Raw genomic sequence first — 26,101 nt, 5'->3', positions numbered from 1 at the left:
GGGTACCTGCAAAACTATTCCTTCCCTTTGTTTAGGAAGTATAACACCAACCTTGGCCTTGTGAGCCTATTCTCTAAGCTTCACTATCTCTTTTTCATTTCCTTTAACCCAGCCCACACCTTTGTAAATATCCCCTTTATTAAGTTTTCCCCTTACAGTCACTTTTTCTGTGTGTTATCTTTCTCTTGCAGGAATGTTGTCTGATTCATAATGCTAATGGGGAAAAAAAAAAAAAACTATGAAAAATGTAGTGTATTTAAATACTGAAAATATTTTCAAAACGTATCTTACCAAGAATGTAACTTAGTAGAAGCAGTGAAATAGTATGAAAAATTAATCATTTTGCAATATCTCCATGGGCTGTTTCTCAGATGAAGAATAGATGAAACAAGTTTAATCATGTTAAAAAAGCATCACATGTTTCTCAAAAGATTTCTATACAGTAGTTTAACATAATAGTGCATATAAAGTTTGGTAGGAATTAAATATTTACATGTGGATACCAGAGGCAATGCCTTAAAAACAAAGTAGAGTCCACGCTATTTCTGATCAAGTCCTTATAGTGTAAATTATTATCACTGAACTTTTATCACTCTACTTGCAACCATGGTCAAGACCCCAAAGACTATTCAAGGGAAAAGAAGTTGCAAAATAGCTAACTTAAATACAAAACCCTGACTATTTTCCCTAGTTTTTCTTTATCTTCCCTCCATTTTTTTCTCAAAACATTCTATCCATATTCTATAACCAAATCCACCTGAATTCTACCCCTGAATATTAATATCAGCAAGTTGGGTAAAGTGAACATTTTTTATCATTCAGTTTATGGTAACTCCATCTTCCAGTTGTTCTGTCTTAAAACCTTGTGGTCATCCTTGATTCTTATCTTGGTCTCACACTGCAAATCCTATCCATCAACAAAAACTATTATTTCTGACTTTGAAACATAAAATCTGACTACTTATCACCTCCTCCACTGCTCCACCCTAGTGTGAACCATCTTCTCCTCTCCCCTAAATTACTATAATAGACTAATTGGTATTATTAATTCTATCTGGCCTCTATCAAAGTCTCTTCCTAACACAGTGGCCAGATAATCCTTTTAAAAGTAAAGCAGACTATGTCACACTTACTCTCAAAACTCTACAATGGTTCCTCTGTTCATTCGAAGTAAACCCCACAGTCTATAATTGCTTAAAAGGCCCTTGTTCCCATTACTTCTTTAACCTTATTGCCTACTAATTTCCAACAGTTTCCCTCTCCTCTAGTCAAACTGGCCTCCTTGCTGCTCCTCAAATGCAGCAGGCAGGATGCCACCTCGACAATAGCTGTTCTCACTGCCCCATATGATCAACTACCCACTATCCACAAGATAAACTTTATGTATTTGCTCAAATGTCAACTTTTCAATGAGGCCTGCCCAGACCTGCAATTTAATATTTGTAAGATGTCCCTCCTCCCACCATTTCCTATCCCCTCTCTTTTCTAACTTTTTGTTCCACATAACTTTCTATATCAGTTATGCATTGCATTCATCATTGATGGCCTCCTGTGAGTCAATTGCAATGACTGACACTAAACAAATGTTCAATAAATATTTGCTAAATGAACTGATGAATTAATACATTCAACAAATGTGTATTGAGTGCCTTCAGAACTGTTTTTTTAATAAACATTTATTCCGTAGATTAATCACAAAGTCTAAATGATGTGGAAATCATAATATATGATTTTATCACACACAAAGAATTTTTAATTTCTGAATAAATCCTCTTCAAATATTTCTGTTTATATATTTCAAACATTAAAAAAAAAAAGATTTTCTTGTCATTGGTCCCTCTTATCTTTGTTCTGCACTCCCATATTAGCTTCAAGCTGGATTAGGTGACCTTCCTTCTCTTTGCACCATGTCCCTTAATGTATTTAATTGGGGTTATCTGTTAAGGTGTCTATCCCACAATAGTTTATGAAAATTTCCCAGGCAAAGTCTATTATATTCACCTTAATTTCTCCAGCACTTAAAGTTAGCACTGCATACATATTTAAAGAATAAAAAGGAGACAAGAAGGGAATAAGAAAGTGCACTGTACATCTATTTTACAAACTGTCGATGTACAGTTTTTTCAAAACTTAAAAAGTTTTCCTTCTTGCCTTTTTCTTAATGTTTTCTTTAGTTTTAAGTAGTCAGATAAAAGAAACCTATACACAAGCCCAGTAAGAATAAAAACTCAACCTGACTAAAATAAATTAATTCATATATTCCTCAAATTTTTGTAATGTTTTAGTTTTACATGTGAGTAATTGACTATTTTCAAATTGTCATATGAATATGCTAACACTTGCACTGTTTTGACACTCTTTATCATCCTTAAAATACTATGAAGACTTGTAACAAATTCAGGGAACGTAGGTCATAGTGCTTTAAGCAAAGACATATTTAAGGGTTTAAGTAAAATTTGAGCTGTTCTTATTATCAGTATCAGTTATAGGCTTGATTCCAAATTCCCATTTATTTAATGATAACTCTACCACCAATAACTTTAAGTATAGTAAGAAGAAAGACTGAAAATTAATTCAAGTACAAAGAACTCAAGGATTTTTTAAGTACTATAAAAAGCACTTGATGTATGAATCTGAAGTTATCAGGACAGTTAAATTGATCAACTAATGTATGAACTACACCCTAGGATAGGCTGATCAATATTTTGCCTTAGATTAAAAATGTAAGGATGTGGGGCACCTGGGTGGCTCAGTCGTGAAGCGTCTGCCTTCAGCTCAGGTCATGATCCCAGGGTCCTGGGATCGAGCCCCGCATCAGGCTCCCTGCTCCGTGGGAAACCTGCTTCTCCCTCTCCCTCTCCCCCTATTTGTGTTCCCTCTCTCGCTGTGTCTCTCTCTGTCAAATAAATAAAGTCTTTTAAAAAAAAGGTAAGGATGCTACTAAAATATTTCTATGATGAATAAGATAAACTTAGCTGTCCAGTAATACTTAAATTACTATAAGCAAACAAAATGTATTGTAAGACTTGGGATTTTTTTTTTTTTTAACAAGTTGGAAGGTATATTTGGAGAACGTTAAACTCAAGAGAATAATAGTGACTTTTGGCCAACATGTTTTCAATTATTTTTCATATAGAAAAGTAATTCTTTTTTTTTCTTTCCAATTTGGTAATATAAAAAGATGCACAGCTCTAAGAAATAGGACAAAATCAGCTTAACACACTTTTCTTACCTAAGCTTTTATCTTTATGGGAGATCAGGAATTCTCACATGAAAAAAATCCTTTCACAGAATTATAACACAAAGATAAAAGTTCTTATTGGCTTATTTAACAGTAAAATTTAGATTTCAGTTGATCTCCTTTTCCTGAGGGAATACTCAATTCTTGACCCAGTAGAGAGATATATTATGTATTAAAGTTGAAAATGGCCATTAGATCACACCCTATTGCCTTTGTTCTGGTTAGGTCACAAGCCTCCGAAAGCTCTACTTGAAAATGCAATATAATGAGAATGAATCTGAAACTAGAAATTTAACAAAAATGTATTTGTGAATAAAGACTCTAGCTTGCCTTAGTGCTGTCTTTGTAGTTAGCTCTTTATTTTTAAATTTACTTTTCTCAGACTATTCTAATTGCATGGAACAGCATCCCTCCTCCTGTCCCTAGAGTTTTCTTCCTTAAAATTGGACCTCTGGGATACTTCCTCCAATTAGTCACTCCCACTCTTATAGCTGAAACTCAATGCAATCTTGTAATTATGTGCTTATCCCTGTTTTTTTTTAAGATTTTTTATGTATTTATTTGAGAGAGAGAATGAGAGACAGAGAGCACGAGAGGGAAGAGGGTCAGAGGGAGAAGCAAACCCCCCGCTGAGCAGGGAGCCCAATGGGGGACTCGATCCCGGGACTCCAGGATCATGACCCGAGCTGAAGGCAGTCGCTTAACCAACTGAGCCACCCAGGCGCCCTAACTGTTTTAATGATTATACATTTGGTTTGTCTCCAAAAATGTGTATATGTTGCAGAGGCAGGAATATGCTTAAATTGCTGTGAATGCTGTGGTCAGATAATAAATTCTAGATGAGTAATGGACTCATCACACTCCCATAAAAAAGGCATTGTATTTACTTCAATTCATATACAACTGTAATACCATGAACAATATTGGTTCAATTAAAAAGAAAAAAAGAAAATTAGCTACATATTGGAAAACATGGCTCAAGAGGGAGGACCCCTGCTGTGAATAAACCCATCAAAGATATCCTGCCTTCTCACAGAGAGAACTGCTGCTTCCAAGTGATAGCTATATCTAGATGAGCTAAGTAGCAAAATAAAACATTATATGACAAAAATCCCTATTTATGAGGGAAATCATATGAGTAGAGAAATAATTATGTGGGATTTAGTGAACCGGAGAGTCTAGATCCTTGATCAAACCTCCAATTAATTTTGCCTAAAGAGAGTAATTTGTCATACATATGCAAAGTTACAATAGGAATTTTTTAACTTTTAACAAAGTTATGTCCCACATCATATTTTACCAACATAATTAGACACTGAATATGTCATGCAGTGCACTGAAGTCATACAGAATATTTAAAGACCATTTTAAGGTGTGCTCATAATTTCTAATTTTTTAGATATTTTATTTTGGATATCATTTTCACTTCAAACTTCCTATGAAAATACTTCTACCAATAATTTTGTTGTCAACTTGATTTTTTTCCCTCCTACCTGCAAGTTGCTCTGTTCACTACTAACATACATTGCTCAAAGAACGTTACAAATGAAAGAATAAGGACCCATGCTCCTGTCTGCCAAGAAAGGAATCAGTAAAGAAAGGAAGAAACTACTTTTTGAATATTTGTACACAGAAAGATAATTTCTGACGGATTATGCATATGCCTGCTCACTTAATTTTTTAACATGGAAGTGAACATTTTTTTTCCTATTTAACATAGGTTTCTTAAGAGAAAAGCAAAAGCAAAATATTTCTTGAATAAATTTCTTTTATTTTTTTCTGTCTCTCTCTTTTTTTTTTTTTAATTTTATTATGTTATGTTAGTCACCATACATTACATCATTGGTTTTTGATGTGGTGATCCACGATCCAATGTTTGCGTATAACACCCAGTGCTCCATGCAGTACGTGCCCTCCTTAATACCCATCACCAGGCTAACCAATGCCCCCTCCCCCCTTCCCTCTAGAACCCTGTTTGTTTCTCAGAGTCCATCGTCTCTCATGGTTCATCTCTCCCTCCAATCCCCTCCCCCCATTTTTCCCTTCCTGGAGGAGATTATGCTAAGTGAAATAAGTCAAGCAGAGAAAGTCAATTATCATCTGGTTTCACTTATTTGTGGAACATAAGGAATAGCATGGAGGGCATCTCTTTCTTTTTTTTTAGAGAGAGAGAGAAAGAGTGAGCTTGTGCACGTGCGAACAGGGAGCGGGGAGAGTGAAAAAGAGAATCCCAAGCATGGGGCTGGATCTCATGACCCTGAGATCATGACCTGAGCTGAAATCAAGAGTCCAACTAACTGACTGAGCCACCCAGGCGCCCCTATGAATAAATTTCTTAAACACTAGAATAAGTAATCAGTTGGCAGTAACTTTAATGGTGGAGTTTATAATCATGTTATCACAAGATTTTCCATCCTTGCTCTGCAAGTAGATAGTAACAGAGGCAGAGAATATCACTTCAGAGCATGAAAATAAAAATGGATTATTTGAAATTAACAGTACGCTTGTTCAGAAAAAATTTGGAAAAAATTAAGGAACAAGCCTAAGAAATATTTGGGGCAGGGGGTGGGGTGGAATGGGTGGGTAGGGAAACAAAAAAAAGAAAAAAGAACTGAACCTGTACCATAAAAAGGAAACAATCCTATATGGAAAACTTCCTCAGCATCATATAGATTCAAAAAAATATTAAAAATGAATCTATTTGGAAAAAATGTTCCATGTCTTTTGTAACAACATGGATGAATTTAGAGGGTATTAAGCTAAGTGAAATCAGTCAGTGAGAGAAAGACAAATATCAAATGATTTCACTCATATGGAGGATTTAAGAAACAAATGAACAAACTAAAAACTAGACCAAAAAAACAGACTCTTAAATATAGAGAACAAACTGAGGGTTACTGATGGTTACATGGTTAGAAGGGAGGCAGTGGGGGGATGGGTGAAATAGGTGAAAGGGATTAAGGTTAATTTATCACGATGAGCACTGAGTAATGTATAGCTTTTTTGAGTCACTACATTGTACGCTGAAACTAATATAACACTGTATGTTAATTACACTGGAATTAAATTTTTTTTAAAGTTCCATGCAAAAAAAAATGCACTGTACTCCTATGTAGAGAGTAAAAGTAAAGGAGAATAATATTGAGTATAAAATAAAGGGAAAGTAAATAAATCAGAGTTCCTCAGGCAAAAAGTGATAAAAGGACAAAGTTAAGTGTCCAGAGCCTGGTGTTTATCTGTAAGTAAAATAATAGGAAATCTCTCAATTCTATTAAATGTATTTATCATCATAGAAAACATAGTAGGACAGATGCACTATCAGTTTCTATAAGGAAAGGAAACTCAGAAAAAGAAATAAACAAAAAAAGGGCATTTATATCAAAACAACTCTCAACACTGACCTTTCATCCATTGTTAGCCCAGATTCAAACTATAGATTTCTTTAAATTCTACTTATTTAAAACCTAAGCCACAAAGCCACAAATTACCTAAACCCCTTTACAAGTTTTCCATTACCTACAAATATCCACTCTACTGTTTAACACAGGATCTAAATGCACTAATGCAAAAATGTTAGATATGGTACCTGTCTCAGCCTGTGAGGCAAGATACTCCTATAGAAACAGAAAATGTTTTAAGTAAAAACAAGCTAAATGTATTGAGTAATTATGTGCTAAACACTGTTATGTACATGCATTATTTAATAATGATCCTATGGGATAAGAACTATCAGGGCGCCTGGGTGGCTCAGTTGGTTAAGCGACTGCCTTCGGCTCAGGTCATGATCCTGGAGTCCCTGGATTGAGTCCCGCATCGGGCTCCCTGCTCGGCAGGGAGCCTGCTTCTCCCTCTGACCCTCCCCCCTCTCATGTGCTCTCTCTCTCATTCTCTCTGTCTCAAATAAATAAATAAAATCTTTAAAAAAAAAAAAAAAAAAAAAAAAGAACTATCAGTACAACTATTTTGAGAAACTATGGTACAAAGTAGTTAAGTGATTTGCCCAAGGACATACATGGTGTAGGCTGGGGGAGGTGAGAAGAATGTGCTGAGCATGGAGACATGCGGGACTTGATCCCAGGACCCTGATATCATGACCTAAGCCAAAATCAAGAGTCAGAAGCTTAACCAACTGAGTCACCCAGGCACCCTCAGCATAATTTACATTCAGTAAATTTCACTGTTTTTGATGTACAGTTCTGTGAGTTACAACCATGTAACCACCATCAAAATCAACATATAAAATAATTCTAACATACCAAAGTCACCCTTTTTAATGCATTGTTTTATGAGTTCTGGAAAACACACACAACTATATAACTACCACCATAATCAAGACATAAAATAGTTCCATCATCCCATAAGATTTCCTTGTGCCCTTTTGTGGAAAATCCCACCCTCTATTCCCTTCCCCTGGCAACCACTGATCTGTTTTCTGTCTCTATAATTATGCTTTCTCCAGAATGTCATATAAAAAGAAACATACAGCTTATCGCCCTTTGAGTCTAGTTTTTCTCACTTAGCATAATGAATCTGAGATTCATCCATGTCATTACACTTATCGGTAGTTAGTTCATTTCAGTTGCTGAGAAGTATTGCATTGTATGGATGCACCATACAATGGTTTGTATCCAGTCACCAGTTGAAAGACACTTGTTTGCAGTGATTGCTGTTTGCAGTGAACAGAGCTGCTATAAGTGCTTGCATGCATGTATTTAGGTAAACATAAGTTTTTACTTTCCTTGGGTAAATACCCAGTGTGGAATTGCTGGGTCATGTAATAAGTGTAAGTTTACCTTAAAATAAACAACCAAACAATTTTCCTAAGTGACTATACTATTTTGCATCCCACTAGCAATGTATGGATCAAGTTGCTCTTTCTGGTACCATCATTTTGTTGTTGTTGTTAACCATTTTTTTTAAGTTTTATTTTAAGTAGGTTCCACACCCAGCGTGAAGCCCAGTGTGGGGCTTGAACTCACAACCCTGAGATTAAAACCTGAGCTGAGATCAAGAGGCGGACACTTAACTGACTGAGCCACCAGGTGCCCCAGTTCTTAACCATTTTAGCAGGAATATGGTGGTGTCATATTATGATTTTAATTTGCATTCCCCTAATGGCCAAAGATGTTAATCATGTTTTAATGTGTTTACTTGCTGTATATCTTCTTTGCTGAATATCTATTCAAATAGTTTGTCCTTTTTATAATTGGGTTGTTGGGTTTTTTTATTATTATTGAGTTTTGAGATTCCTTTATATAATCTGAATAAAAGAACCTCATCAGGTATATGATTTGGAATTATTTTCTCTCAATTTCTCTCTACAAGTAGGCTGATTATATTTCCATTCTTTTAACAGTGTCTTTTGAAGAACAGAGGGTTTTTTTTTTATATATTTTGATAAAGGTCGATTTGACACTATTTTTATTTTATGGGCCATGCTTTGGAATGTATTTAGAAAACCTTTACCTAATTCAAGGTCACAAAAACTTCTACTATGTTTTCTTCTAAGAGTCTCAGAGTTTTAAATTTTACATATAGATCTGTGAACCATTTTGGAGTTAATTTTTGTATATAGTGCAAAGTACGCATCAATCCTCATTTATTCTGCATATGGATGCCCAATTGTTCTAAAACCGTTTTTTGAAAAGGCTATCCTTTCTCCATGAATTGCTTTTGCATCTTTTTTGAAAATCAATTAACCATGAATGTGTGTCTATACCTGACCTCTCTACGTACTTCATTCTGAAGAGGATGTGGGAGGTAAATGCTAGCAGCATATCTAGATATTGCCAACCAATAATATTTTTATACATTATTTTTATTTATATTTAAGTTTTTATTTATACACTTCATCCTAGAAGCTTAAGGCACTACTGTTAGTCTTCTGCTTTTCAACATAAAGCAAAAAGATTTTTCTTCCAGTTTTTGCATATGGGAAATCAAACGCCCTAAATGGAAAAGGCTCAATTGATATAATATAAAATTCAGGTCATAAAAGTTTCAAAAGGGCTTGAAAGTTTAAAAGGAATTAAGATTTATTTAAGAAAATTACTATTTTTAAAAGGGAGGACAGGAAGGAAAAGGTAAGAAAAGAGGAAAGTGAAGGGGCATAATACTAGGAAATGGAAAACAGGAGCAATTATTGAGCACCTACTATTGGCATGTACCGTATTAGGTGCTTTTGCATAGATATTAGGTTTTTGGTTTTTTGTTTTTGAATCATCGGTTCTGAGGCAAATGTATTCAATCAGTTTTTAGAGAAGCCAGTCATAGAAGTTAAGATTCTTTCTCCTAATTCAAATTCGATCTTGTTATATACCTGGAACCAAAAGTTACTCTTCAGGTAACTTTAGGAGCCAAGTTCTGTTGGATTCCTAGCCAATCAACATCAGCTGTGGGGAGTTTGGAAGATACCTAAGGGGAAAAGTGACAAGTAAAAGAATCAATCCTGCAGTTAATTAAGCGTGAACAAAGAAGCCATGTGTCCATTTGCTCAACAGTCATTGAATGAACTGCAGCAGCACACCGAAGGTTCTGTGCTGGGCGCTTTAGAAGAGAGAGGAGTTATGACCCTCTCTAGCTCTTACACTCACTCACCGCAAGAAGGGAGAAGAGGTATATTCGGTAACTGCTCCAAAAGAAAAAAGAAAGAAATTTAGTGAAAGAAATGCAAATAAAGTGCTGAGGGAGTTTTTAGAAGATTAAAAAAAAAAAATCTAAATGAGATTAGAAAAAACCTAGGAGCAGAGTACACGTGAACTGGTGGTTCTTAGAATGATAGGAAAAATGGAACCTGCAGATATGAGGGCAAGCTATTTTAAGGAGAAGTAACATAAAATACATGGAGAAAGTGGGGGCATATGTAGGGAACAGGGAAACATAGTTAATTGGGTTAAAATATAGAATATGTGAAGATAAATTATGGGAGATAAGCTCAGTAAAGCAGACTGAGATCAGATAATTCAGTGCTTTGTTGCAACATTTATCCTTTTACAAATATTTCCTGTGTGCCTACTAGAAGACAAGCACAACAGCAAGCACTGATCATATCAGCCACAGACAAGACACATAAGTTGCCTGCCCTTACGGACCTTAAAGTCTCGAGGCTTAGGAATTTGGGTTTTATTTGGGCTTTATTTAAGAGGCAATAATTATTAATGAAGATTTTCAAGCAGTCAGGTATTAGTACAACCATGAGAACAAGTTAAAAAAAAATATTCAAACAATTTGCTTTTATATCCTAACTTTGATTTTGCTAAAAAGCATGAACATTGAAAAATATATAGTGATTTACAAACGAAAATAATTTCTTTTTTTTTTTAAGATTTTATTTATTTATTTGAGAGAGAAAATGAGATAGAGAGAGACAGCATGAGAGGGGGGAGGGTCAGAGGGAGAAGCAGACTCCCTGCCGAACAGGGAGCCCGACGCGGGACTCGATCCTGGGACTCCAGGATCATGACCTGAGCCGAAGGCAGTCGCTTAACCAACTGAGCCACCCAGGCGCCCCCAAAAATAATTTCTAAATAGATCTTTGAAAGTTTGGAGTTAGGATAGGACAGTATACTGAATGAAACTCTTTGTTAAATAGGAGAATCACGTGGTTTACATATAAATAGCATATGGTTCATATGTTGGAGTAGAATTTATGATATGTTGACCTAGAAAGGAAAATTTCTTGTATCTATACACCTAATGACATCCATCCATCCAATGATACCTGTATCAATGAGTATGTATATTCCATTTAAAAAGAAAAAGCTTAATGAAATGAATTAAGTGAAATAAATTCTCTGACTTGATTTGAACCTTCATTATTAATTAATTGTTAAAAGCTTCAGCGTCAAGAAGGAACGAGATAATTTTTCACCATTTGCTTCTTTCAGTAATTGAGATTTAAACAGGGATGAAATTTAACAAGTTTTACTCTACAGAATAGAACATTCTGCACATTTGATGTCTCCTTGGCATTATCTTCTGATTTCCACTCAGACAATGTCTGATTCATGAGATGATAGGAGAGATACTGTTACCCAGAATTAGAACTACTGTTGGCTCTTATCTGAGCATCAGTCCTCAGTCTGACACATGCTCCCCAAGTTTCCGTGAGGATATTCTATTCCAGAGTTTATAAAACCCTATGTCCTTGGATCGGGGGTCAAATATTGTGTCTGTGGTAGGAAGCAGACATAAAATACTCAGCTGTGGTTACTGAAACAAACGACATGTGATTTCCTTTAAGTTTTTCAATAATGTATTGTTACTTTCTAGTACAGTACAATATAAAGACAGTATTTCTGAAGGGAATATTAATTATTTTAAAGATGAGTGTGTAGGAAAAGGCAATAATAAAAATATTAAGTATTAGAATATTTCACTATTTTAACACAACTCACTTTCCTCTCTACTATATATGCAGTATAAAAACTATATATTCTAGGGCGCCTGGGTGGCTCAGTTGGTTAAGCGACTGCCTTCGGCTCAGGTCATGATCCTGGAGTCCCTGGATCGAGTCCCGCATCAGGCTCCCTGCTCAGCAAGGAGCCTGCTTCTCCCTCTGACCCTCCCCCCTCTCATGTGCTCTCTCTCTCATTCTCTCTGTCTCAAATAAATAAAAAATCTTAAAAAAAAAAAAAACTATGTATTCTATATAGCATATATAGTATATATCATATATGTCACATATATGTCATATATATAGTTTATATATACTTATGTGTTTATGTATGTGTGTATGTGTATATATACATATATGTATGTGTGTATGTCTATATATGTATGTGTATGTATGTATGTATATACATATGTGTATGTATATGTCTGCCCTTATGGACCTTATGTGTGTGTGTGTATATATCACCTGATATTGTAAAGCTTTAAAAAGAAAGCAGCAATCTATTCACATACTCCCTCTTTGAGCACCTCACCATATCTGATACTTTGCTGTTAAATGTGGATTCGTATTTTAGTATCATTTCCCTCCTAAATTGGCTGCTGTGTTTCTCAGCATCAGAGGAGAGATCCTCAAGGCTTTATAAAAAAAAAAAAAAAAAACAGAGATCAGAGTTTCATCATTCTCCAAAACCTTTTGATTGTCTTCATCAGTCTTTGAAAGACTCCACCAAGGGAAGTGCACATTGCAATAGGCAACCCAAGTTCATTTCCTCAGCAACAACTGTGAGAAAAGTTGATCCAGCAGACCCTGGGATGGAGCACAGCGCACGGCACTGGAGCCCAGGGAGCTAGGATTAGTACCACTTCTGCCACTTCTGCTCCACCTACCAAGCCCTTGTCCACCCAAAGGCTCACTTTTTCTCACCACATCTGTATCACCCTACTATTATAATTTTTAAAAAATCCTTATAGTAAAATTATACAATTGTTATTATTATTACATTTAAAAACCTTGTTTCTCTTTCTCTCTATTCTTGATTTCAACTTTGATTCTGTAAGACAAAACGAATTGAAGGAAAAAGAAAGTGGGGTTGATAAAAATTTTGCATCCAATTTTTAGGTAGTATATTTAAAATAACATGCTGACAGAAAATTACCCAAGTCAATAATAAACACTTAACTGAGGAAGGAAAATATATATTTACATAGAGCTATATTTTTATTTTGGAAAGATGTGCATATATTGTTCAAAGAGAAATGGTATCCAACAAAATGAAAACAAAAGACGTAGTTTAAAAAATCCTATGACAAAAACTGTGGGATACCATCTTCAAAGTGGCAACAAAAGAAAACTTTTTCTTACAGACTAAGCAGTAAAGAGGTAAGCCATTCTTTTCCCACTTGTTACCTTGCCAATAAAAGATTATGTAACTTCTTCACATGAAAACCTGTTATAGTAACTATTAAACATATGAAAAACTCCATTAGGCTCTTAAAGTTACTATAATTGCAATTTTTTTAATAAGAAAGATAATCATTTCCCATTATATCTGATAAACCTGGAATTCTGGATCCACTTGGTACTTATAGCTCTTGACTTCTACACTGTAGTATGATATATATATATAATATATACATAAATGAAAAAATTTTATATATATATTTTATATATAATATATATATATAATATATAATATATATAAAGGATGATATATATAGATATATATATCTATATATATCATACTATACTTTAGTATAGATACTAAACTAGATAGATAGATAAAGAAATGAGACTTTAATTTAATTAATTATCTTGCTCAGTGTTACCCAGTGTCCAAGAGGCTGAGCCAGGATTTCAAACAACAGTCTGCTAACTCCAACTATACTTTATCCTTTAAGTATATATATATATATATTTACATACATATATATATATATATATATATATACACCTTTAAATATATATATACACGCCTATTTTACAGACCAGTATATCAATAATGACACACCCCAACTTTTAAGCAGCAAAGGACTGATGAATGGTAATTGACAGATACAGATCATTTTGACTGATCCTAAAGAGATGCCAGACACAAGATTTGATATATCATTACACTTTGGGATTCCCACATACATACTGAACTTTTTTTTAACTTTCTATTGGGTTTTTGAGCCACAGTAATTTCCACTTATACTGTAATTTAGAAGGATGGTATTCATTTGACTGCCATGTATTTTATTTCTCTAGCAAAATAGTGCCTCTACAGTACTTTTAAAAACTACCCCCACACTTCATCTTTCTACACATTTAACAATGAAATATGGCAGTACGCTTCGATGAATGCTTACATTTCTCTCTCCTGCCCCCAGTGCTACTTTAGTCAAAGTGCTCTACAGTACATGAAAAGTATCAGGCAGTAATTGCTTCCATTGCTGATAATATTTGAGTTAGCCCTGATAAGACGTAGGTGTAACTTGTTTCATCCAAATACAGATCTTCATTAAAATGTATGTGATCAATTTTTTAAGCCAATTATATTTTTCCATTGTTACATATTATTATTTTAGAAAAAAAAGACATACCAAGATGTTTTTGCCTTATGCCATAATAAATTATGTGTTACATTTCAGCTGACCCGTTTTAATTATATTTTAAAAGAAAAACTGTATTACAAAATCCCAACACTAACAAAATAAATCGAGCATCAGGTTAGCTCCTGTAAGAAGCAGGCGATACATATAATATTTTCCCAAACAACCTTTTGTTTGTCAATCAAGTTGTTTTCAGTGATTGTCAACTGAAGACAATTTTGTCCCCCAGAAGACATTTGGCAATGCTTGGGGGCACTTTTAGATGTCATAACTAGGGGGGTGTGGTGTTAGCTAACAGAATCTAATAGATAAAGCCTATGGATGCTACTAAACATACTGCATGCACAGGAAAGATCTCACAACAAAGAATTATCCAGCCCTCAGGGTGTCTGGGTGGCTCAGTCGCTTAAGCATCTGCCTTTGGCTCAGGTTATGATCCCAGGATCCTGGGATTGAGCTGCATCAGACTCCACACTCAGGGGAGTCTTCTTACCCCTCTCCTTCTCTCTCTGCCCCTCCCCCCCCGCTCATGTCCACAAGTGCTCTCTCTCTCTCAAAATAAATTTTAAAAATCTTTAAAATAAAAAAAAAGTGGGTGCCTGGGTGGCTCAGTCACTTAAGTGGCTGCCTTCTGCTCAGGTCATGATCCTAGAGTCCTGGGATGGAGCCCCACATCCGGCTCTCTGCTTGGCAGGGAGCCTGCTTCTCCCCCCACCCCCCCGCTAGTGCTCTCTCTCTTTCTCTCTGTCAAATAAATAAATAAAATCTTTAAAATAAAATAAGATAAAATAAAATAAAAAAGAATTATCCAGCCCAAAATGCCAATAGAGCCAAGGGTGAGAAACCCTAACTGAAATTAATATCATAATAAGGTTCTAATATGAACAATATTTATACAAAATGGTTTTTCAGATTAGTAAACAATAAGATTCAGAAAATAATAATAATAATAGTAATAATAATAATAATGGCTCAGATGTAAGGAGTATTTACCATGAACCAGGTGCTTGCTTTATTAACTAACTTACTCAGCATTAATCAGAGTCCTATGATTTGGGCACTACTATTGTTATCACTATTCTATGGATAAAGAAATGAGACTTTAATTTAATTAATTATCTTGCTCAGTGTTACCCAGCGTCTAAGAGGCTGAGCCAGGATTTCAACCAACAGTCTGCTAACTCCAGATCAGACTCTTGACTACATCACTATATTGTCTTCACGTTGATCAGAGAACCTACTTTTTGATATAGATTTTTAAAAAATTGTATTTAATAAGATCTATAAAATTCCCTGATGTATTACTCTCTACTTCAAAATTTCATTCTTGAAGATCAATAAAAGCTCAAGCACACAGCAGATGTCACTAAATCATTCTTTATTAATTTATTGAGATTCTCATTTCAGCTTTAGCAAATGTACTCAAAATGTCTAGAAAAATGAAAAATGCAACTAAGTGAAACATATCACACTAACAAGAAAATGAGAACAGAAAGCACTTAGCCTTGGTATAATATTACAAGTGTAAAAGCAAGTTAGAGTAAGAGAAAGGTTCACTGAATCATCAGGACGCCTCATACTTTCAATTACAGCAGAGATAAGTTATATGCTACCAAAAATTCACTCAAGGAAAATACAAACTGACTAGAAAGGATGGTGTATTAGTTTGTTACAACTGCCATAACAAAATACAATAGACTGGGTGGCTTACATAACAGAAATGTATTTCTTACAGTTCTGGAGGCTAATGCTCCAAGATCAAGGTGTGGACAGGTCTGGTTTTTCCTGAGGCCCCTCTCCTTTGTTTGCAAATGGCTGCCTTCTCCCTGTGTCCTCAGATGGCCCTACCTCTATGTACACATCCCTGGTGTGTCTTCCTCTTCTTATAAGGACACCAGTCATAGTGGATTAAGGCTCCACCTTTGTGGCTTCATTTTAAATTAATCAGCCCTTTAAAGACTGTATTTGCAAATACGGTGTATTCTGAGGGATTGGGGATTAAGACTACAACATTAAAATTTGAGAGTATATAATCTGCCAAACATATGGCAAGGATAGTTTCTAAGAAGACATGGGCTTAACCTGCTAAGAGCTTTTCCATGAAGGATTACTTTTAATAGTTTGTCAGATACTTTTTTTAAAAATCTATAAAACAGTTATGAGAATAAATAGAATGGTGTCAGTCTAAGGAAGCACCACAGTTGCTAAACCTAAAAACAAATACCTTGACAGATCCAACTTGAAATTTGCTTGTGTCTACAAGCTAAGGTAAGTGATTGGCAATCACAGTCTCATCCATAGCCCTGCAATATTTGCCCCACATTTACAAGACAGAAAGACAAGCAAACATACAAACAAACAATGACTTTGATGGCAAAAACGCAATGACAGTCAAAGTGTATGAATCATTGTCTTTATCAGTGAGAGAGAGAGATAAATGCAATCTGCAGTTCCTTTGCTTTCACTTAGGTTTCTTTTTTGTTTGTTATTGCTTTTTTTCGTCTTGGTTCTAAAGTCACAGTAACATCAGAAATGCTACATTGAATTGAAGGCAGTTGTTTTCACTAGAATTTAAAGCCTGCTTCTCTCTGCCTGCCAAGAAAGCAAGCTCATAACTGCAGAAGATGTTTTTCTCCCTTCTACTCTTGAAGCAACACAACTTGCCTCCAGAGCTGTCTGCCTACTCAGCAGGTCAGCAAAAACAAAGAGAAAAAGATGAGAGTCAAGCAGAACAGAAAGAAAAGACCAAATGGACTGAAACAAGGGTCACAGAGGAATATTTTCTTGGAAAACACGGCTAAGTGGAAGAAATATAAGAAGCAACATGGTAACAATAAAGGGCATTTGTTAAGTGTAAGCAAATCACTAATATAACTATCAATCATTTGAACATAAATTTCCATGTCATTCATTTTGTCAGTCTCCTGTATCATGGCTATTACGCACCCCCCTCCCATCTCTTCTAACCACAGCAACCAAAACTCACATGGGTTTGACTGTAATAATGTCTCCCTCTTCAACCTCTACCTGATGAGTTGTACTTAAACAGCTTTTTCATCATGTGATGTCATTCCCCTTTTCTAAAAGACCCTTCAATTAAAAAGCACATCAACTCTTAATTATTCTATTGCTTTCCTCCATAATTTGGTTTCACCCTACAGATCCATGATCCATCCTTATTACACATTATTCTGGCACATGCTGAATTTAATAATATCTGTCTTCTCATTATTCTAAGAACATGTCACCAGTCAGGCCAGAATGTCCTCTCTTCTACCCTGTACTGATCACAGACACTTCATTTTCTGAGGCTCAGCTAATATCCAATCTGTTCCAAGTGATGGCTTCCAAATGGATAATATCAGAGCTAGACCTGACTATCCATCTACCCTCTGGATATCTTACTCTGTATCTCCCCTAGTTACCTCACATTAAGCATAACTAGCACTGAATTCACTATCTGCTCCAGCCCCAGGGTTCCCTTGAAATACTCAGCCAAGACAGACCGGAGAATCATCCTTCATTCCCCTTCATCTTCACCCACCTCCACATCCAATCATTTACCAAAACTCTACTAAACTGACCTCATAGAAGCCTCTAACATCTAGTCAAACTTCTTTCTATCCTTTACCCTGTTACTCATCATCTCCCACCCAGCCCACTGCATAGGGTCCTAACTCTCTTTCTTGTCACTCTATATTTTTCAGTGAACCAAACTATAGCTCTATAGCAGGGCAACTAAGGCCCATCTTGATCTAGCACCTGGACTGGTGGTCAAACTCTATCCTTCTGAAATCCCCAAGCCACCAATATTACCATATCACATGACTGATGGTAACTATCTCTGAGCTTCTGCATAAGGCAGCCCTCTGTCTGAAATGTTCTTTCTTCCATTTCCCTTCAGATAAATTCCTATACAGTCTTTAAAGCAGTTCAAATGCACCTATTTGATGAAGTCTCCCTGACTTCACCAAGCCGACTTGGTCATGTCTTCCTCACAATTCTACAGTATTTTGTACAAACTCTGTTTTGACACTGATAATGTTATCATATAACCCTCCCACATTTTTCTTGCAAGTAGCCTATGAGCAATTTGGTTTGGGTCATGCATTTTTTATTTATGCACTCCCAGAAAATATCAGAGTAATTATTCCACATTTTAAGTAGACGCATGATAAGTGAATCATCACACAAGGATTAACTGTCTACTACATGTATAGTGACATATTAGTTAGAGACATTTAAAAAAGATAAGTCACACCATATTTTTATAGATGCAAGTACAATTTTGATGTTTTACTTAAAAACCTAAAGCATTACTTAACTTCTGAGCCTTAATAAGATGGTAAGCCTTAGTATCTTATGATTTATATGAAAAAGAAGTAGAAGGGAAGCAGCTGGGTGACTCAGTTGGTTCAGCGTCCGACTCTTGATTTCAGCTCAGGTCATGATCCTTGAGCCAGGCTCTGCACTCAGAGGTGAGTCTGCTTGAGGATTCCCTCTCTCTCCCTATGACCCACTCACACTCTCTCTCTCTCTAAAATGAGTAAATAAATTTTTCAAAAGATAAGTAGAAGTATGTTAATAACACTATAAAAATAGTATTTTAAGTAAAATCAATGGGTTACTACATGTCAAATATTTCACACAAATCCTAGAACACAAGAAAATATATTACCATTATATGAGATGCGAAATTGATACTCAGCAAAACAATATCCATTATACTAGCGAATAACCAGTTTGTAATCAATTCAACTAAAAGAAAAGTATTTTGCTATTTTCAAAGTCCTTGACATAGTCTTTGCATATGTTTTATCAAAAATTATTACTGGGGCGCCTGGGTGGCTCAGTTGGTTAGACACCTGACTCTTGATTTCAGCTCAGGTTGTGATCTCAGAGTCATGGGATCAAGACCCATGTCAGGCTCTGTGCTCAGCGTGGAGTCTGCTTGTCCCTCTCCCTCTGCTCTTCCCCCTGCTTGCTCTCTCTCTCAATCAAATAAATAAATAAATAAAATCTTTAAAAATTATTACTTATCCTCAATATTATTTGAAAATGAAAATGTAGGATGTTAGGAAACAATTCAATAAAACAAGTAAGACACTTTGAAAATAGAAAAAAAATACTTTTTAAGGCAATATTGTTAAGAGATACATTGCACTTGAAGATTATCCAAATACTTGTATATAAATGATAACAAGCTTCACAAAGTTTTTAAGGCAGTTTCTCTAGAATATTAACTAGATGTTGAATTATTTTTCCCTTTTTAAGTCATAGTCCAATATCTACTTCACTAAAATTATTTTGTCAAGGTAGCTTTCAATTACAGACTTAGTTTTTGTAACAGTCTTTCCATAAAACCAATTTGTCTGTTAACTTCACAAATTTTATTAATTCTTACTTCTGTGACTTGGACTTTTTGCCTTTGTTATTAACATCTTTCCCATTCTCTCCATTTAGTTATTAATATACATCTACTTCTGTTTTCAAAATTTAATTAAAATCTGATCCCCTACAGAGCCTTATATCTTTAACCAAGCCCAGATCTTGCTCATCACTTCTCTTTTAAACTATGTGCCAGCCATATATTTGCTTTGATACTTTTCACATATATAAATTTTAATTCTCAGCTGATTTTTTGAAAGTAGAACTAGACTTTCTATTTCCTTTATGCAAAGTAGGTATTCAATAAATATTTTTACTTAATTATTAATGTGTTTATAATTCTTGAGTCTCTATTATTTATACTTTAGACATGGTTTTCAATTCAGTTTGCTTCAGTTGGACAGATAGCTTTTTATATTCTTAACAACCTGTATTGTCACTGTTGACAAGTGTTTCATAGATACCTTACTTCTGTGTGTGTGTGTGTGTGTGTGTGTAACATTTCACATCTTCACAGTAAAAGTGTGAGAAGAGATTTAGGAAAGGTCGATATTTCAGGGTAGAAGAGTTATATCCCAGGACAAGGGTGTTGTATCACTGACTCTTTTTTATCTTTTTCCTTTGCTCACACCATTCCCTCTAGATGCATTTTGCTTTTTGATATCAACTATTAACATAGAGCACAACTCAAAGCTTTACAAGTTCTGGGTTCAGTATCTCAGTCACATCTCTCCCACCTCCAAGTGCTCCCCAGAGTTCATCCACACTGTCCTCCTTTCATTTTCTTAAAAGAGCCTGGCTACCACCATCATGGTGCCTTTGCACATCTTAGTGTCCCTGATTTTGCATGATTGACTCAAATCATTCAGATATTAACTCAAATGCAGCTTCCTCAAAAGGTTTATTAACTTTCATATTAGGTTAAAATTTTTTTTATATAAACATATGCCACCCTAGACTGTTCCTTCATAGTATTTACAATTGTTTATAATTATGTAATTAGTTGATGTCGGTTTCTCCACCTAATTAAGATTAAGCATTCGCAGGAGCAAGTACTATGCCTCTGGAACACAGTAGACACATAATAAACATCCACGAAATGAATGAAGTCTTCTTATCTGTGCTGCCATGGCACAAGTATTTTTAAATATCCTTTCACTCATTTATTTAATAAATACTCAATGAAAGCCTTATACATATGAGGCATAATTCTAAGAGCTGAGGTAAAGAAGTGAGTAAAGTGAGTGACATCACCAAGATAGTGGCAGAGGTCAATCCTGATTGTGTGCCCCCTCACAAGAAAAACAACTAACATCTATTCAAGAACAAGACACCATTGAGGGAATCCTAGAATGTGGGGCTGAAACTGAAGCATCCCTGTGCACCTGAGAGACCATGACAGACAGACTGCATTAGAAGGATAAGAGAAAGGGCTACACAACGACCACATTGCCCCTCCCCCAGGCCAGCAGAGCATCACAGGTAGAGGTGAGCCTCTGGTTCCTACAATGGAAAAAGATAACCCAGAAGGGACAACCAGCCTCATCCAGAACGTGGGCCAATTTGTGCGAGGTCCCACATTGATCTTGCACCATGAGGATCTTGCAGGGGATCTGTGGGATTTGGCCACTGGGAATCTGACTGTGATGGAGAATGAGGGAAGGACTTTCAACAAACAGCACATGGATCTTGGCAAATCAAGTTCATACCTGCAATGCCCAACCAGCAGATTTGCTCACCTGCATTACCAAGCTGAGATGCATTCTGAGCATCTCAGATCTGGGGATTTGGAGGGATGCAGATCTGGAGGATCCTCAGAGGATGAGTTTTGCCTGACTTAAAGCCCAGTTTGCCCATGCCCAGTCTAGGTGCTAAATCACAGCCCCTTGGAAAGGGGAGAGTATCCTCTCACCTCATGTGAACCAAAAGGCTGGCAACAACTTCTGGAAGGTATGCAACCCAGTGGTTCTCAAGCTGAGAGGTGGACAGGCAGAGCTGATCACCTGCACAGCAAATCCAGTGTCCAGCATGAAGGCTTGTCATGACTGCACAGTCAGGGGGATTAATTCATGCTAAGAGTGAGAGTAGCTCCCAGGCCCTCCCAAACAGACAGCCTGTTTGGGAAATTGAGAGTAGCATGGAGTGGCCCCTCCGCTTCCCACAGAAGCAAGGGGGCTGGGACATAGCCCAATCTGCTGTGGCTCCCAGCCCCATCTGACCAGAAGGGCGGGTGAAAACACCCGAAAGCTGTGTTGCCCACTGGCACCTTAGCAGAGAGAAGGACAGGCAGAGCCAACAGCTTGCAGAGCAAAGCCAGTGGTCCTGTTAGGCCAGTGAACTTAGGGTTCAAGTCAGTTTGAGTTAAGACAACAAAGCTTCATTGGCTGTAGAGTTGCTTCCCCCCACTGCACCCAGGAAGAGAATATAATTTGTAGCTCCACTTATTGTTGAATACAGCCTTCATTCATTCTTTTTCTTTTTTTTAATTAAAGTTCAATTAGCCAACATATAGTACATCATTGGTTTTTGATGTAGTGTTCAATGATTCATTAGTTGCATATAACACACAGTGCTCATCACAATAGGTGCCCTCCTTAATGCCCATCACCCAGTTACCCCATCCCCTCACCCACCTCTCTTCTGCAACCCTCAGTTCTAACCAGGGACCTTAACCAGAGCACAGAGGAAGCTGTGAAGCCCACTCATCAGCCCTATGTACTGAGAAACCTGAACAGAGAGCACATCCTGTGGCTTCCCTCATCTGCAGAGCAAACTGGTGGCCTCACCTGACCAAGGAATTCAGTGTACACTCAGCCTAATTCAGGCTCCAAAACAATAAGCTATACAGGCCCTGGGCTCTGGCCTGCTGACCTGCAAGTGCAGGGATGCTAATCCATAGCTGAATATAGTACCTGAGTAGTCCCAAGCATCTAGTGAGACTGACCACAGAATACAGGCGACTGTAGTGACCATCCTACAGCCTCACTTGTATAGGGAACCAGGCCATCTACAAATTCAGTGCAATCCCTATCAAGAGTCCAATAGCAGTTTTTATAAAAGTAGAAAAAAACCCACTCCTAAAATGTATGTGGAACCACAAAAGGCCTCAAATAGCCAAAAGAATTCTGAGAAAGAAATAACAAAGTAAGAGGTATTATACTTCCTGATTTCAAGCTACACTATAAAGCTATCATCATCAAAATGGTATGGTACTGGCATAAAAACAGACAAATAGGCCAATATAACAGAATCAAGAGCCCAAGCAACTAATATATAACAAGAGTGCCAAGGATACTCAATGGAGAAAAGACAGTCTCTTCAATAAATGGTGCTAGGATAACTGGATATTCACATATAAAAAAATAAAACTGTGTCCATACTGTACACCATTGACAAAAATTAACTTCAAATGGATTAAAGGCTTAACTGTAAAACCTGCAACCATAAAATTCCTAGAAGAAAACATAGGAATAGAGCTCCTTGGCATGGGTCTTGGTAATGATTTTTAGCACCTAAATGAATATAGCACCTAAAGCACAAAAAACAAAGTCATTATCAAACAAAATTTATATTCAGTTAAAAAGAAAACAAGTGTGGCTGCCATTTGCAACAACATGGATAAAACCAGAAGGCCTTATGCTAAGTGAAATAAGTCAAACAGAGAAAGACAAATATTATACGTTCTTACTTACATGTGAAATCTAAAAGACAAAATGAACAAAACAAAACCACATAGGAAAAGAGATCAGACTAGTCAGATGCAGAGGCAGAGGAGGGTAGCCAGACAGGGAAATGGAGGAAGGTGGTCAAAAGGCACAAATTTGCCTTTATAAGATAAATAAATAAATACAAGGGGTAAGATGTACAACTCTGTAACTATAGCTAATGCTACTATACAATATATAGGAAAGTTATTAAGAGAGTAAATCCAAAGAGTTCTCATCACAAGGAGAACTTTTTTCTTTTCTTTTTATTGTATCTACATGAGAATATGGATGTTAGCTGAATCTATTGTGGTATTCATTTAACAATATATGTAAATCAAAACATGATATATGTCAATTATTTTTCAATAAAATTGGAACAAAAGGAAGTAAATAAAATGTCATCTGCTGTCATAGGTCTAACATTACATTTGAGGAGAACAGAAAACAGATAGATGATAAAGTGATCTCTATCGATAGATGACAGATTGATAGACAAACAAATAGATATAGATAGATAATAAAGAAGATTTACGAGTGTTGTGCACTTTAAAAATGATTATGATATTGCCTGGGAGACTGCTTTAGACTGGGTGGTCAAGGATCGTCTTTCTGAGGAGGTGACATTTAGGCTGGGACCAAGAAATAAGACTCAAATGATAATATCGTGAGAATTTGCTAGTTTGTCTACCCCATTGATCATAAGATCTTTCTTTGAAAGCAGGGATTAAAGTCTCAGTACTTAGAATCATGAGCAGCACATAATAGATACTCAGTACATATTTCTAAGGTGGCTGGGAAAAAAACAAAATTGTGATTAATGAGGCAAATGTCATCATTTCCAATTTATGTGCAAGGTAACAGATCCAGAGAAGTGAAATGATAATGGACATTCAAAGAACCCAAGTTCTACTTGAGTTCCTCCAATGCTCTTTCTACCCATCAAAATCTTGATCTTGTTCCTCCTTTAAAGAGCTATGATATACAGCCAATAAGTTTGCTGCATCAAGTCACAGAGTGGATATATTTAGAGTAGGTAAAGACACAGTTATCATATAGAAAGAATATCATGTATTACGATTTTTATAAATCAATTATAAAACATCCCAGTTTTAATTATTAGGGATGAAAATACAAAATAAATTTACCAAACACCTAGTTTATACAACGCCATGGGAAGAAACAAATGTTATTAATCACACTGTTTATTGTCAGGAGGTTTACAAACCAGTCAGAAAGACAAACATGAGAAAAACTCACTATAAAGCACACGATAAGGCATGAAATTTGATGGAAACACAGAGGAGGCAGCATCCAAATATTTTAAGGACTGTTCAAGGTACAGAACAGAAGAAAATACACAGGCCTTTTCCCTAGAGTCTTTTTATTATTATTATTATGTTATGTTAATCACTATACATTACATCATTAGTTTTTGATGTAGTGTTCCATGATTCATTGTTTGCATATAACACCCAGTGCTCCAGGCAGAACGTGCCCTCTTTAATACCCACCACCAGGCTAACCCATCCCCCCACCTCCCTCCCCTCCCTAGAGTCTTATAGAAGCTTGCAGTCTATGGGAAAAATTCATCAATATGCTATTTAACTGAATGAATTAGGTGTTTCTTGTTAAATTGGCAAAATGGTTTTATCTACTCCAAATTTTTCTCTTTTTCTCTTTGTTTCATAGAAATCAGGGGAAAAATTAGCAGTTGCTTTTTGGCTGGACTCAAATTATGGTGATTTTATAATATAAAGTCTTAGACACAGCCTTGGGATGAGGAAAAGATCATACCTTAGCCAACCTTTTGGTTGGTTTTAAAGATTATACAGAAACAAAAAGAAAAAAGCAGTAAAATCTATATTTGAATTAGATATGCATTATAAACCTCATCTCCAGTATCATGATGATTTTGAAAGACATTAGCAGTTTCCTACATCAACAGTAACTAAATATAAATTATGTTTTATATCATAAGAGAAAAATTCTATAGTATCTGTATAAATTCTTATGTCTGTTTAAAAAAATATACTCTCAGTAAGATAAGCCAGGCTGAAGGAATTCTGAACTTCTCATTTGTCAACATGTTTTATGGTCATCTTAATGATTTATATAAATTAATTCATGGTGTACCTCTTCTCTCGTGTGTAAATTTAATACTGTGTTTACACTGGTTTTGATCAATTCTGTCATAGTATTTGCCCAGAAAGAAAACACAGCACATTTTCTAAGATAAAAAATACAATTAGAGGGCAATGAAAACTCTACATTTTCTATCAAACGACTCTCTTTAACATTTATATATAATATACATAATTTATATATTTTTATATATTTAGAAATATGCAAATATAAATATATTATTTGTATATTTACAAATATACATATATATAAACATATTATTCAGGCTTCAGAACAAGAGCTGAACACTAAAAAGTAGTCATGTACTTATTGCAAAAAACAAGCAAAATACCATAGTCTAAAAAATGTCCAGAAGGTTTCCCATTTAAACTATTGTGAGTAATTTCTACAACAAAATACATTCAGTCATGGAAGAAGCCACATTTTGTAAAACCCTTCAAAGGCCCTGAAATCTATAAAATAAAGATTTTTATCAAAGAACAAGATAACCACCGAATTTATAATACCAACCCATCTGAAATGTGTAGTTTAGCTTATAATTGTGTCCTATTCATAATAAACAGTCAAACCAAATGAATACAATCCCATGCCTTAGCTGCAGTCCCAAACTTCTTTTATGTTTGCTATTTTTTCTGCT

At 35.7% G+C, this 26,101-nt stretch overlaps 1 protein-coding gene across 2 annotated transcripts in view; it reads right to left on the bottom strand.

Moving 5' to 3' along the window:
- Positions 1-26,101, bottom strand: part of GALNT13 (polypeptide N-acetylgalactosaminyltransferase 13) — a 543,861-nt gene that overhangs the window by 366,386 nt on the left and 151,374 nt on the right. The window lies entirely within an intron of this gene.

Source organism: Halichoerus grypus, chromosome 4 (genome assembly GCF_964656455.1).
Source record: "Halichoerus grypus chromosome 4, mHalGry1.hap1.1, whole genome shotgun sequence".
NCBI classification, from domain to species: domain Eukaryota; kingdom Metazoa; phylum Chordata; class Mammalia; order Carnivora; family Phocidae; genus Halichoerus; species Halichoerus grypus.
The sequence above is the reverse complement of the archived record's forward strand: the minus strand, read 5'-3'. Positions and strand labels throughout refer to the sequence as shown.